This window comes from Garra rufa, chromosome 7 (assembly GCF_049309525.1).
Source record: "Garra rufa chromosome 7, GarRuf1.0, whole genome shotgun sequence".
Taxonomy (NCBI): Eukaryota; Metazoa; Chordata; class Actinopteri; order Cypriniformes; family Cyprinidae; genus Garra; species Garra rufa.
In genome coordinates, this window is record NC_133367.1 from 5,198,164 (window position 1) to 5,214,591 (window position 16,428).

The following is a 16,428-nucleotide window of genomic DNA, read 5'->3' on the forward strand; positions in this document are numbered from 1 at the left end:
ACATTCACAAACTACTTAATATATTTTACAGTTCAAGATAAAACTTAAAAGATGTAGTTATTAAATTATATGAAATATTTCAATATATAGGAATTATCGATTCACATTGAGTGCATTATTTATTTTTTATACCATCAATATTTAACGTAGTTTGTAGTGAACTATATATAAGTATTTAAATAATTCACCCTTATAGGCTGTTTGTGTGTGAGCTTAATTTCTGCACTTGCTATAATATATATATATATATATATATATACACACACACACTTAAGGACAGTAAAAGTACTACAATTTATTATACTAGATATTGTATAATAAATCAAAAAGAAAGCCATCTTGAAAAATATAGGGAGTTTAAAAGGCAGCTGCATAATAAATAATCCACTGCTGCCATCTATTGGTTATATGGGTAATTCCATATTATTTTAAAAAAAGACGTTGTTTTCTGCGAAAAGTCATTTTGTCCGATGCAGTTTTTTATGAATGAAAAATGAGTCCTTGAAGTACATTTTATTTCACAACTGTAGAGTTGGAAAATAATAAAGGCTTTAAAATAGTGTGATAAGATTTTAAAAATGTGTTCATGACTTTGAAGGCAAGTTAGTGATTATCAAGAATACGATTAAGATGTCCTTGAAGAGAAATATGGCTTGCTAGCTAATGTTAGCCTAAACACGTTATGACAGTGTTTAGCTGTCAGTATTTAAATGTACAACTATGCAGATACAGAGAGTACGGGATTACCAGGCTCCGCATTTAAATGATATGTTGTTAAATAATAGTAAACTGAATGTTCACGCCGCTAACATTGTTTATAATGTTGCAATTATCATTTTTCTCAGTTTCTGATAAGAACGAGGCAGTAGATGAGTCTCAAGAGTGTTCACCTAATATATAGCACATATAAAATGAGCTTTAGCGGAAGTTTACGAGCTGCTTATCTTTATGCAGAAGTTCTAAAGAACGCTCCGTGCATACGGTCATTTCAATTTCCATCAGAGTTTCCACATTAGGTCAGGTGTCTCTTGACAGGCGCGAACACAGATGGCAGTGCGTTTCAAGATACTGAAGCAAGCGCTGAGATTGGTCCAGGAAAAATGTCATTTATAAGAATTGTCCAATAATGGCCTACATGGCACGCAAGCCCACCCCCACCTCCCTCTCTTGACAGGCGCGAGCTTAGTTGAGATTCCGATCGGCCCAGATGTCAATTAACGCAAGCCCAACCCCCCTCCCTAAAAAAAACTCTCCGGTTCTACACGATTCACGTGAATGACCCAATTGACAATGAAAACGGCGATTATCGCCGAAAAGCGACAAGTTTGCAGGTATGTAGGTCAATGGCACAGTCCCATGGCCGATGTGGAGGTAGCTGGGAAGCTCTCTTGGGGCAAAATACATCCTGGAAGGACGAATAGTATTCTGGGATCTGGACAGATCGTTTCTCGACTGGACTTTCAACTGACGTGACTTATATTGGTAAGGATTTCCTGACAGGAAGTGGAAGCTCTGGAAAACAGGTATCTGCACATTCGGGTCCCCACTTCATGATTTCACCGTTGCCCCAAGAGAGGATGGGATTGTGCTTCACCAGCCACGGGCGCCCTAAGATGATGTCCATGGATGCGACCTCCAGAACCAGAAACTGAATTGACTCCTTGTGAAGGACTCCTATTTGTAGGTTGATGCTTTCACATTTGCGATGGACCCGAGTACGGGTGGTGATTTTGCTGGTTATGGGTTCGATTTGGTAAACTGCTGATGAGGCTTCAGTTCGGAGTTGGAGCTGGCGACAGAGGGTGCCCGAGATGAAGTTGCCGGCTGACCCGGAGTCGATGAGGGCCGTGACTGTAACAGAGAATGACAGAGAGGACAACTGAACATTGGTAGTCAGAGGGTGAAGATTTTCTATTTCGGAACACAGACCACTCACCAAGGAACAGACGGGACGAATGGGGCAGTTGATACGGATATGTCCGCTGGCCCCACAGTACATGCACAAACCCCGGGCCAGCCTTCTCTGTCGCTCAGCAGATGATAGTTTTCCAGCTTCCAGGATCATAGCCTCTGGTTCTGGAGGAGCGGTTGACTCAGGCGAACGGAGGAGTGCAGTTGCAGTGGTGTCAGCGTTGGCGTGATATGATTGAATACGGTCAGAACAGCGAAGTGATTGTTGGATGAATTTTTCTAGACCCATTGAGTCATCCAATGCTGCCAACTGGAGACGAAGCTTGGGTTCCAAGCCGAGCCGGTAGGTGGTTAACAGCGATCTCTCATTCCATCCGCTGGCAGCTGCTAAAGTACGGAAACGTAAAGCATATTCTTGAGTAGTCATACTCCCTTGTTTTAAATGATAGAGCTGTTCTCCTGCGGAGATCGCTTCATCTGAAGTGCCACAAACCTCTTTAAAGTGAGCGATGAAACTCTGGATGGTGCTGGTCGCTGGCCCGGCTTGGCGCCAGATGTTGTCAGCCCACTTCAATGCGGGTCCGGCGAGCAACGAAGTGATGAATGCGATTTTTGACTGATCTGTTGGATATAAAGCAGGTTGCATGGTGAATATTAGCGAACATTGGAGAAGAAATCCGTTGCACTCCTCTGCCCCGCCTGAGTAGGGCGCTGGTCGAGCCATGGGACTGGATGGAACGGGTGCCAAGGAAGTGCTGGGTTCCGGTGGAGCTGTGGGACACGGTGTTGTGGGAATAGCGGTGGAAGGTCCCATTAAAACCTTTCGGAGTGAATCCACAACCTCTTGAAAAGGATCCATTGCTCCGCCGATGCTGTCTGTAGGTCCGGGCTTCTGTTAGGGAAGCAGACTAACAAGACAGGCAGGTGAGTGAAAACGTAACAAGGTTTATTGAGTTTCAGCAGAGCAATGTAGATGGTGGCGTGCAGAACCGGGTAAGTTAACTGTCCAGAAGTTTGATGTAGTATGGATGTTAGACGGATGGCTGAAGTAGTTCTTTTCCCTTTTTGCAGGAACGAATGTGGGAGGACGTCGAAGGAAGGACTGGATGCAGGCTTATGGCGCACACACACACACTGGAGGCGGTGATCGGCTGACGAGACAGACTGGACTGGGAATAGACGACAAGACAGGTAAGTAGCCACAGGTGAGTATTCAGAATACCTCGAGATCTTTGTTGGAGTCCTGAGTGAGTCTGCTTACAAAGTAACGAGCCCGGACACTGGTGACTGTGTGTGGTGTGCTTTTGTATGTGCCGTGATGATTGCGTGCAGGTGTGACTGATTAGTATTCAGGTGAGCGTGATCTTTGAGTGAGTGAGGTGGAAGAACCTGGCCAATCCGTGACACTGTCACAAAAACAATCACATTTATTCAATCATAAATTAAATATTGAAAAACAGAGCAATTGTAATAAAAATTTTCATATGGTGCATATTTTTTAACAAAATACTCCTATATAGTATTCATTTTTCAAGCTGACTAACATTTTTTGGTCACCAAATGTTTTTTTCTGACGTAAATGTGCGCTACAATGTTGCGTTCATTAACTAACTTGATAAGATCCAATATCATTTGGTAAAAATTTGAATCGATTAAAAACTTTGATTTAAAATCGATTTAAAAAACATATTGTATCAAAAACTATTTCACTCAACACTGTTACAACAAAATTTCCATTTATTTCATCTCCTCCTTTTTAAAATGAAAGCATTTAAAAAATGGCAACAACCAATAAGTGACATCAATTGAACGCTTTCTAGAGTACAAAAATAGTGAACAAGATAGTTAAAAATTAAATAAATACATAAACAAAAGCCCAGATCATACTTAGTTTGGCTTTCTGGTGTTGAATGTTTATCAAACCTCATTTCACTGACCATTCGATCAAAACAAGAAAATTAAAGACAGTTTTCAGAGTTTCAGGATTTGTTTTGTATCACAAAAGATTTTGAAACATGTTTTTAAACATTGAAAGTCTCCCCTATATTATTTATTGGTTCATGTTTTTTTACTACTACAAACGGTAAATCTGATTAACTGCTTTAAACTTACTGTAAACAAACTACAAGTGAAACATGCTTTATAAGAGAGCTGAACAAAAACAGTAATGAAGCATAATGATATCATTTGAAATTTTTATACAACAATGAATCTTTCAGATATTGTCCATCTTTGAATTGATCTGAATCTCACAGGTAAAACTTTATGGTCTTGAAGAGGAACTTTATTCACTGTGAAAACTCTAGATGATGTTTCTTAGTCCTGTCTCTCACTCTGGCTGGTTTGACAGATTTGAATCCTCTATCCATTAGTGTCACGATTGATGCGGATGAAACCTCAGACTTGAAAGTGCTGGATCTATGATCTACTTACTGTGTATGTTTATTGTATGATTAAGTAAAGTTGATGAACGACTGAAACTCTTCCCACATTCAGTGCAGTGATATGGTTTCTCTCCAGTGTGGATCCTCTCATGTGTTTTCAGGTCTCCTGAGTGACTGAATCTCTTGTCGCAGTGTGAACACTTGTAAGGTTTCTCTCCAGTGTGGATCCTCTGGTGTCGTTTCAGATGTTCAGCTGTAGCAAAAGTCTTCTCACACTCAAAGCACATATGAGCTTTTTCACCAGTGTGTCTCTTCTGATGTAGTTTTAAACTCTTCAGCCATGAAAAACTCTTTCCACATAAAGAACATGAATGTGGTTTCTCCTCTGAATGAACTTTCAGGTGATCCTTCAGGCTTGAAGCCCACAAAAATATTTTTCCACATTGATCACATTCATGCAGTTTCTCTCCAGTGTGGATGTTCATGTGTCTCTTAAGGTTTGATGATTTTGTAAAACTCTTCCCGCACTGATCACATGTGAAGGGTTTCTCTCCAGTGTGGATCCTCATGTGAATGTTGAGACTCATCCTGCCTTTCAAACTCTTTCCACACTGAGTGCAGGTGGAACCTTCCTTGTCTCTTTTTTTCAGTGAAGGAACTCTTTCCGTCTGTGAGAGAGTTTTTTCTCTAGTTTTGCCATGATGATGTTTCTGCTCTTCACTCTCCTCATTCTCCTCCAGCAGAGCTAAAATGAAAGTAAAATGTTACAATATAAATAAATCATAAAAATGAGAGAAGTGTGAAAGCAGACAACAGCTATGATCTATTTTATGTAATTTTATGAAATTAACAATTATTTATTTAATTAATTTGATTAATTTATTTTACTAAAAGCTTGGTAATTACTAAACAGGATTTTCAAATCTTATTTAATGCCTTTTAATGCCCTTTTTAATGCCATTTCTAACATTTTTAATGCCATACGCAACCAATAACTACAGGGCTTGAAATTAGCTTTTTTTTTTACCTGGTAGCACTGGTGTCCCCAACTTCAAAAAGTTAGGAGCACCAAAAAATGTTTAGGAGCACCCAATTTCTTTTTAGTAATGTGCCGATCTTGATTCTTCATGGTCGATTCTGATTGCAGATGTTTTACAAGCAAACGGGCTGATTCTGAAAGCCTTTTCTATATATTTATTTTATGCCTTAAGCAAGGGACAAGAATGAATGAAAATATGAGTGCATGAACAAGATGTTTATTTTCTCTGTTATAGGTACAGCCATTTATTAGAGGCAACCACTGCATTTTTAAACAATCTACAGTAAAACAACAAAAAATAAACAACACTTCTTTCTTACTCCTATAGACAATGAATGCAGGCATGATCAAAGTAGGTTACTCTTTCAATATTCCAAGTGCAAACAGAGACCGAATTTTTTAAGCATGACACAGAGCTACAGACACTACGCAACTTCTTATAGCGCACACAACAGCCTAGATATTTTATGTAGCCTAATTTGCGCGCATTGGGGAGTCGCTCTCTAAACGCGGGGTATTAAAATTGCTTTTGAATGCGTGCGCGCATTTTACTTTTGGTTTCGTTTTAAACTCTAGACGGCGCGGAGCGTGCATTCTACAATACAAGAGATTACTTTTACAAAACCATTTGAAAGTGGGTGGACACCAACAGGATTTTGAAAAGCATGTCCCCAGTGGAAATTATGCTCCTGCATGAGTGGAACTCTGCCGCTGAGTTATCATCTGATGTGAATGTATGCTGCGCTGTACAGTATATTAGACGGAGGCGGCAGAATTGTTTCTGACAGAATGTACGCTGTAACACGAAATATAGCAGATTTCTTCCAGAGCAGATTGTGGAGACCTTTTAATTGTCCAAATCAAAAGAGAGAACGGCGAACCTGTCACTGTCTCAGCTCACAACAGTCTGTGCAGTAGTTAGACTAGCCAAAGTTTTGTAAAGCAATGAAACCAAGTCACAACACAATTTCTCGCACTCGCACAAATGCTCCTAAATATAATTTGAGGTTGTGCAGATTAAATTTAAATTTGCCCAAAACGGTCGCATTTTCGAGCCCTGAACTAAAACGGCTGTGTTATGAATGCGTGTATATTACTGTATAAAGCCTTGCGGTCTTACAATGAGGCAACAATGAACATACATTACTCTGCTGAACCTAATTAGAAATGGATCAGGAGACAGCTTAAAATGTCAGCGATTATTTGCAGATTTCAAAATGTCAAATATGAAGTCTGAATAGAAAAAAATAATAAACTTCGAACTCTAAAAGGCTAAAACTGGCCGCTCACACAATTTTGCACCGACCAGAAGCAATTACCAAACTGGCTCCGTGATCATCCTTCGCGACAGTGAATCAAAGTTATTAATTATACAGGCGACATTCAAGATAAATTGTTAATATTTGTTTCTTCAACACTATCTAAAGTTTTAATGCCTGTTTAAAACAATTTAATGCTTTTTAATGCCATTTAAGGACTTAATTTTGGCAAAATCAATTTAATGACTTTTAATACTTTTTAATAACCCGCAAAAACCCTGTACTATATGACTGCACATTATTAAATTATAAATAAATTACAGATTCATGTTTGATTGTCAAATGAATTCCAGGCTCAGATCTCTATCAGATAATAAGATTTCACACAGTATTTTCATCAGTCATTTGTGTAAATCTGATTGGTTGATAACTTTTGACAACTTTTAATCCAGGGGTGCAAAGAATTAATATCTAGTCATGAACACAGTTTGAGTTTTGTGCAAGAACAAAGGAAATCTGTGTGTGAACAGAGATATTATACTCATCTACTTTCACGCTACAATAATGTGCTCTCAACATTTCTATATTATTATTTATTGGTTTGCTTTTTTCTTACTATAAACACTAAACCTGATTAACTTTTTTAAAATGCATTTTTTTTTCAGCCTCACTGATGAAGGATCAAGAATAATCACCAACCTGTTTGTTCTTCAGTGTGTTTCATTCTGCAGGGATCTGGATCTCTCATGTTCTCACTGTCCTTCAATAAACTCTCTCTCTGCAGATTTCACTTCTTTCTAATGATTTGATGCTTGTATTTGTAGGCTGAAATACAAAAAAAGCAATAAATCCATTATCTATTATTATTTATCTTTTCTCTCATTAATATACCAAGGCACATAAATATAGAAAAAACATAAACAATTAAGACACCAAATATAAACAATGTAAGAATTGAAAAAAGTGAAAAAATAAACAAGCATATCAATATAATTTTAGAAATGTGCAAGGTAGAAAATAATCCACCAATGAATTCAGTTTAACTTCATTTGTTTATGTTTTAAATTTGTGTTTTATATGAAACATGGTTTATCACAGATTAATAAATAAACACTGCTGTGATAGTTGAATCTTGTAATGTCACAATAGCTGATGGTGTTGTTTAAGTCTGTTGACACCAATAAAATGAGCTTAATGTGGTAATTAGAAGTCATCAGCATAATGAAGGTGAAAACAGGATCTACTGAAAATGAAATAGAGGATTTTCAGCAGATCTGATCATATTGATGAGCCTCAGACTATAAACACTCATTAAACAAGCCATTCAGGATCAAATCTCATCTCACTTTATTCTGAGTGTTTGCTGGTAAAAGCTCATCTTTATCAAACTTGTCAAAATAAATCCGAATAAAGTTTGAATATTATTTACAGCATTCATAACAATAAAGTATTTCCCAACATCTTACCGTTTTCTATGTGAGGAGAAACAGAAAACCATCAATTGATGCTGACAGTCGATTTAAATCATAAAACTCTGTGTAAATATAAGTGTTAGCAGACACACACATAGCACCGAGCCTGATGAAAATAATTCAGATATGATTATGTAAAAATGTCGCTCAAACAAACGGTATAAAATGTATTTTACAATAAAGTGAAATAGCGTGAACTGTTTACCTCAAAAAACCGCCACACTGAGCGCGCGCTCCCGCGACCGATGAGGTCATCACCGCGAGGCGAAACCAACCGTAGATGATCATAAATATGGAAAGATCTCACTTTATTCTGAGTGTTTGCCGGTAGAAACTGATTGTTTGAGTCAGAATATATGATGGAATCCTAAAGTGCTCTATTTCTCAACTGATGCAAGAACAAAAAAAAAGCCCTACCACAAATATAAAATATATTGACATCTATGTTTATCAGACATTATGATTTGTCCATCTGGTCCATCAAAGGTATAAAATGTATTTTACAATAAATATCGTGAACTGATCGCCTCAGAAAACTCACTAAAGCGCACGTGAGTGATGACGTCATACCAACGGTAGATGATGATAAACGCGCCAAATTCGGTTTAAAATGGCAAAATATACATAAAACAACGTATCAAACTAAATATTGGTAAATGGTGACTGATGCAGACAGAGAGTCAGGTGTGCAGTGAAAATAGTTTATTAAGCATTTAAAACATTTAATTTTGGATGCTTTTGGCAAGTAAAAGTATGAAACTATTCATTCGAGCTGTAAGAAAATTCAACAGACAACAAAAATGAAGGATACAAGTTTGATACTTGAAGCAAATGTAAAGTAAAAGTGGAAGTTTTTATTAACTAACAAGCATCTCAAGTAAATAAAAGTGAAGATGGATCAGATGCAATCCTACATGACAGCACATCTTATCTATCTGCAGAAGAATAACTACTGAAGATGAAACAAAAACAAATCAGCCTCTTTTTCAGCTTAAAGGACATTTTTAACCTGTAAAAACCTTGTATTTGAAGAACATTTTGAACATAAAATGAAACTTGTGATCAGTTATAATAAACGATAAAGCCAGATATCACTGATGGAATTGCTTTCTGCTGGAAATGAGTTTTCAGTAAAAGTATGCATCACAGAAACAACAGTTGGAACAGCCCTTTTTGAACCCAGACATCATTGATGGAACTGGTTACTGCTGGTAGAGATTTTTTTCAGTAAAAAGTACACATAATACAATATTGTTCTGTGAGTTGATTTGACTCTCAGATGAAACTGCTGCTCCTGAAGATGAAATTTATACACTATAAAAAGATGATGTTTCGTTGTCCTATCACTCACTCTGGCAGTTTAGGACAGATTTTATTACTTAGTGTCATATTATGTCATGTTTGGCGAGGTTGAAACATCAGACTTAGAAAGTGCTGGATCTATGATCTACTTACTGTGATTGTTTCTTATATGCCTAGATAAATGAGATGAACTGCTGAAACTCTTCCCACATTCAGTGCAGTGATACGGTTTCTCTCCAGTGTGGATCCGCTGGTGCTGTTTCAGGTCTCCTGACCGACTGAATCTCTTGTCGCAGTGTGAACACTTGTAAGGTTTCTCTCCAGTGTGGATCCTCTGGTGTCGTTTCAGTTGATCAGCTGTAGTAAAAGTCTTCTCACACTCAAAGCACATGTGATCTTTCACACCAGAGTGTCTCTTCTGATGAACTTTTAAATTCTGCAGATGTGAAAAACTCTTTCCACATAAAGAACATGAATGTGGTTTCTCCTCTGAATGAACTTTCAGGTGACTCTTCAGGCCTGTAGCCCACAAAAACGTTTTGCCACATTGATCACATTCATGTAGTTTCTCTCCAGTGTGGATGATCATGTGTGATTTAAGGTTTGATGAATTTGTGAAACTCTTCCCGCACTGATCACATGTGAAGGGTTTCTCTCCAGTGTGGATGATCATGTGTCTCTTAAGGACTGATGATTGTGTAAAACTCTTCCCGCACTGATCACATGTGAAGGGTTTCTCTCCAGTGTGGATCCTCATGTGATTGTTGAGACTCTTCTTGCTCATCAAACTCTTTCCACACTGAGTGCAGGTGAAACCTTTCTTGTCTCTTCTTTTCAGTAAAGAAATACTTTCAGTCTGTGGGTGAGTGTTTTCTCCAGTTTTGACATGAAGTTGTTTCTCCTCCATTAGACCTGAAATTAAAGTTAAAAAAGGTTACAATTTAAATAAATCATGTGAAGTGAAAGCAGACAATGGCTACACCAAATTATGATCATGTTGACACATTTTTACAAAATAAGGTACAATGATCTACATAAAAAAATATAGCTACATCCAGTGTTTCTGTAGTGAGAATGATCCAATGCTTGATCAACTCCACCATTTAAATATTATAACATAATATTAGCATTAATATACTGCTGATAGATTTAATAGATCTTCAGATTCATTGATGAAGGATCAAAAATAAACACCAACCTGTTTGTTCTTCAGTGTGTTTCATTCTGCAGGGTTCAGGATCTCTCATGTTCTCACTGTCCTTCAATAAACTTTCTCTCTGCAGACTTCACTCCTTCCTGATGCTTCGATGATGGTCTTCACTTGTAGACTGATGGGAATATTTCAGCATTTATTGATGAACTTCAGTGGGAGGAGCTTCACTGAAGGAGGAGCAGATCTGACAAAATTAAAGATAAATCTGTTATCGCAAACTATCTGTGTAATATTTTACACATTTTAAATAATGTTCACCCATTTATCCATCTAGTGACGTTACTTAATTAACCACAAAGCTTTTATACTAATTCACAACTTATATCTCTTTGTGTTTTCATTTACACATTTAGATTTACGCATTTATATTACCTCTTATTAATTTATATGCACAAGAAAACAAATATAGGGGAAAACCCCATACAATTACCAAATATAAACAATGTAAGAAAAAAAAGAATAAACATAGAAACATATTTTTACAAAGTGCAAAGTACAAATAAACTGCCAATGGAGTTTAATGGAATAATTTATTTTTGTATGTTTTAGTCTTAACAGTTTATCACTGATTCAATAAATAAATGCTGTTAGCTATATCTTGTAATGTCATTTATTTCTCATTTGCTTTAAGTCTGTTGACAGCAATAAATTGAGCTTAATGTGGCAATTTACAGATAAGAAGTCATCCGCATAATGAATGAGGTGAAAACAGGATCTATTAACAGGAAATAGGACTTTCAGCATTTAATGATAATATCTGATAATATTGAGCCTCAGACTCATTAAGCAAGCCAACAGGATTAGCAGCAGATCACCTAACTTTATTCTTAGTATAGGCTATATTATTATTATTGTAAGTTTGTTTTCCCATTAGAAATACAGTGTATTATTAATATGGCTGTATGCTGAAATTATAAAAATGCTTTACTGGAAAAAAAAGCTCCTCTCACACTCAAACATGATTAAAATATATTTTTCAACACAACACTAACGCCAATCTTTACAGTTTCTGGCTTGTGGAAATATAGCATTTAAAAACGTAAAGTAGCAAAAACATTTTTTTCTTTGGAAACCATACATGATCTAAAGTAAATAAAGCGAAACAACTATAAAATCACATGAGCAAGTATTAAGATGGATTTCCATTAATTTCTCTAAGCTTTTGGGCAAACATTGAAACAACCACGGATATCAAACCAAGGCACTCAAAGCCATAAAAACGCACAATGGACAAAGCGGTGCCCAGAGAATACACTTACATTAGGCAGATATTGATATGGAAATGCAGTTTTGATGGGCACATCACGTAAATGGTTATCTGATGGGGCACCTTTTGTGTCCTGTGTAAATAAGGTCCTATTCTTTAATAGTTACACTATTAACTGTTGTTACAGACAACTATGTGATGAAAACATTATTTAAATGCATGTCTGATGAGTATCTACTCTTATTTAAATTTGGACAAATGCAAAAAAGGTCATATAAAAATGAGATCTGATGTATAAGTTTATTTACATCGTCCAAAAAACCCCACAAAAACTCACCAACACACCTTGATAACATGTTAACATACACTGTACCTGTATCTGTACCTAAATAAAGGCATAAAAAAATTATACTAGAAGTACAACTGTGTAGTTATTTTTTGCAGTAGTGTGTAGATAATATGCAACATTTTGTTTGATGTAATACCAAGTTAGACGAAAGATTGTGTAGGTCATAAAAACAAAGCTTGTTTTCAAGTGATTTATTAATATAATATTACAAATATTGCTGCTGCATAAACAACTGTTGCAGAGCACTTCTTGCATCAGAACAGACATCACCAACATTACAAGGCTTTTCTGCATTCGCTGTATCCGGCTTCCACGTCGCTGTATTGATCTTTTTCGCCTTGCAGCTAACATAAGCTTTCGCCGTAAATGCCGCTGAGCCTCCGTCTTCGCATCTTTTCGCTGCCTCATCTTCCACCAAGAAAACACCAAAAGGAGTAAACAAACGGCCGCTTCTGCTCTCTCCATTTTGTTCGTTCGATGATCACACTATGGTGGCTTACTTTCAATCTCCCCGCTGAAAGAGGAGGGGTTCCATGACATTTGATTCAAGGAGGTGTGTAAAAGGCGGGCTTTAGGTTTGCGCAGCGAGGCTACTGGCTCGACAGTGGAAAAGCGGCTACTGATTGTCTTGTGGACAACTGTCAGATCAGCAGTCTTTATGATTGTGTAGCCTAGTGAACCACACTGAGAGACCATTTTGACAGCTCAGGAAACTTTGCAGGTGTTTTGAGTTGATTTGCTGATTGGCATATCACCATATTCTAGTTTGTTGAGATTTTGCTAAATGTGAGCCAAATCATAACAATTAAAAGAACTAAAGACTTCAAAAACTACTTCAGTCTGTGTGCATGCAATTTATTACACAAGTTTCAGAATTTGAGTTGAATTACTCAAATAAATCTACTTTTCCATGACATTCTAATTTATTGAGATGCACCTGTATATCTTTTGAAAAGAAATGATCATTTGTCTGTGTGGTGCATAACAAAATAATAAAATATTTTAGCATTAAAAGGTATAATAAATACAGATAAAATCATAATAAAATAATAATAATACTAGTAGTCCGTATGGCCCACTAAATTTTATTTTATAAACTGACCCAGCCCCCCATTTAAGTGAAGAGAATTATGTGGCCCTCTCAGAAAAAAAGTTTGGGGACCCCTGGCTTATACAATAATCCTACAGTTCTGACAGACTCTCAGATGGACATTTAATTGACTAAAAACCTTGTAATTGGTTAATTTTAACCAGTTGGAACCTCTTAAGTTAATATAAAATGCTAACTTGTCAACCAATTGAATACATTTTAATAAAAATCCACTGAATATTGACTAAATATCTTTGGTTTCACTACAGCGGTTCAATGACTAAAGAAACTTGAAAAGCACAATGGTGTAAAACTGCTATTATTATGGGATTGTATTGTATTGCATTGCAATTAATAGCCCTTCAATGCAGATGTTGAATCAAGACTATTTAGCACAAAACCTGGAAGCAAAGCTCAAGAAGAGAGCCAGAGAGAAAAGATAGCGCCAGTGAAGAAAAAGAGACAGAGCAACATTTACAATCTTCATTTATCGCTTCCTTTGACCACGTGACTAAAAACCATATGTGAGACATTAAAAAAAAATTAAGATAAATCTGAGAACTGAGTTTATGTTTTGGCACCAATTCACACATTTTGAGGATTTATGTTTATCTCTAACCATTTATCTATTAAAGTAAACTGAAGTGTTTCATAATAACACACAAATTCTATCTTTACCCATAATTCATTAATATATAGGCAAATAAATATATACAATGAAAAACACATTTAAAAGATAAATGATAATAATTTGCTTGTTAACTGTAACATTTTTGTTTGTTTTAGTTTGTGCATTGTATGAAACACGGTTTACAGATTAATGAAATAACTGCAGTTATCTTGTAATGTCACAATAACTGATCGTGTCACAACACCAATAATTTACGGATATTAATTCATCAGCATAATGAATGAGGTGAAAAGGGCAACTATTGACATGAAATAACATTTTTAGCAGCTCTATTAATATTGATGAGCCTCAGACTATAAACACTCATTAATCAAGCCATTCAGGATCAGCAGCAGATCATTTTACTTTATTCTGAGTGTTTGCTGGTAGAAACCCATCTTTTTAAATATTGTGATTTGTCCATATGCATCTAAATACAGTTCGTTTTTTTTTTTTTTTTTTTTTACTTCATTCAACAGCTAGCTAGCTCTTCTCATTTTTGAAACAATCAAATGGTAAAAACCATCGAACATAAGTGTTAGCAGGCACACAAATAACACCGGACCTGATCAAATTAATTTAGAAATAACCCCCGTAAAGTGTTGCTCAAACAAACCGTGTTTACAATTAAGTGAAAGAGTGAACTGCTCACCTCAGAAAACTCCAGCTGAAGCGCGCAAATGTTGATGACATCATCACCACGAGGAGAAACCAACGGTGGATGATCAAAAACGCGCCAAATTCTGATTAAAACGGCAAAACAATATAAAACTACATAACAAACCAAATAATGGTAAAACAGTTAGTGATGTAAACAGACAGACAGTGAGGTGTGGCGTGAACTATATTTATCAAGACATTTAAATATGGAAAAGCCCAAAAGTAATCATAATATTTAACAGATTTTAGATATAAATAAATATTTGAATTTATTAATTTGTGATGCAAGACGCATCAGCAGACAATAAACATGGGCAATAAAACTTTAGTACTTAAAGCAATATAAAAAGTATAGGTGGAAACGAATGAGACAGATATCTCTCTTTATTGACTGACTAGAAAAAGCATTTCAAGAGAATAAAAATGAAGAAGCAGCCAGTTGCAAAGTGGAAAAACAGTATATCTTGTGTTTGCATTTCCTAAAATAAATGGTTAGAATAACTAGTTGTTTTAAAAACACCAGTAAGGATCAAATAAAAAAAAATATATATATATATTAATCAGCTTTAGAACCAGAACATTTTGAACTTTTCTTCAGAAAAGTTATTATTATTAGTGTTATTGTTGGTATTATTATTATTTAGTTTTGTGTTTTATAGCCTATTAAACATAGTTTAACACAGGTTAATGAAATAAATGCTGTCTTGTAGATATCATAATAGTGACTGTATAGTTTAGGTCTGACTATAAGAATGAAATAAACTTTAACTGACAGATAACAGGAGATCAGCATAATAGATGAGGTGAAAACAGGAGCTATTATCATGAAACAGAGGATTTTCAGCAGCTCTATTAATATTGATAAGCCTCAGACTATAAACACTCATTAAACAAACCATTCAGGATCAGCAGCAGATCATCTCACTTTATTCTGAGTGTTTGCTGGTAGAAACTGATTGTTTGAGTGAGTCAGAATATATGATGAATGTCACAAGGACGGTCAGAGACGAGCGGATCCATTCGCAGCATTTATTAGATAAGACAAAACAAAACAAACACACAGGGGCAGGCAGAAATCGTAGTCAAAACACAGGCAGAAAGGTTGGGGCTGGCAGCGAGAATCAAACATGGGAGGGAGTCCAGGAATCAAACACAGGAAGAAACGCTCAGAAATGCAGCCGGGGCAATACAAGACTTCGCGAAGAAGCTGAGTGTGAGAGTGGCTTAAATGCAGTCCTAGAAATGAGCTGATGAAAGCCCATTAATGTGCTCTATTTATCAAATGATACAGAAAAAATACCACAAATATAAAAGATATTGACAACTATCTTTATCAGAGATTATGTTTTGTCCATATTTATCTAAATATAGCCTACTTCGTTTTTGTAGTTCCCTCTTACTGCCTTCTTTAGATACCTATAAGTGTTAGTAGCTACACAAATAGCACTGAGACGGATAAAAAATAATTTAGATCTCGTGAAAATTTCGATTAAATTAAAGGTATAAAGTGTATTTTACAATAAATATTATGAACTGATCGCCTCAGAAAACGCCAGTAAAGCGCACGTGAGTGAGATGATCAAAACCGCGCCAAAATCGGTTTAAAATGGCAAAGTATGCATAAAACAACGTATCAAACAAATTATTGGTAAATCAATGTCTGATGCAGACAGAGATTCAGGTGTGCAGTGAAAATAGTTTATTAAGCATTAAAAAGTAAAAGTATGAAATTATTAATTCGAGCTGTAAGAAAATTCAACAGACAACTGTAAAGTAAAAATGGAAGTCTTTATTGACTAACAAGCATCTCAAGTAAATAAAAGTGAAGATGGATCAGATGCAATCCTACATGACAGCACATCTTATCTATCT

At 36.1% G+C, this 16,428-nt stretch overlaps 1 pseudogene; it reads right to left on the minus strand.

The window, feature by feature from the left end:
- Positions 1-4,326: 4,326 nt before the first annotated feature.
- LOC141338677 (uncharacterized) overlaps positions 4,327-16,428 on the minus strand; it is an 83,272-nt pseudogene continuing 71,170 nt past the window's right edge.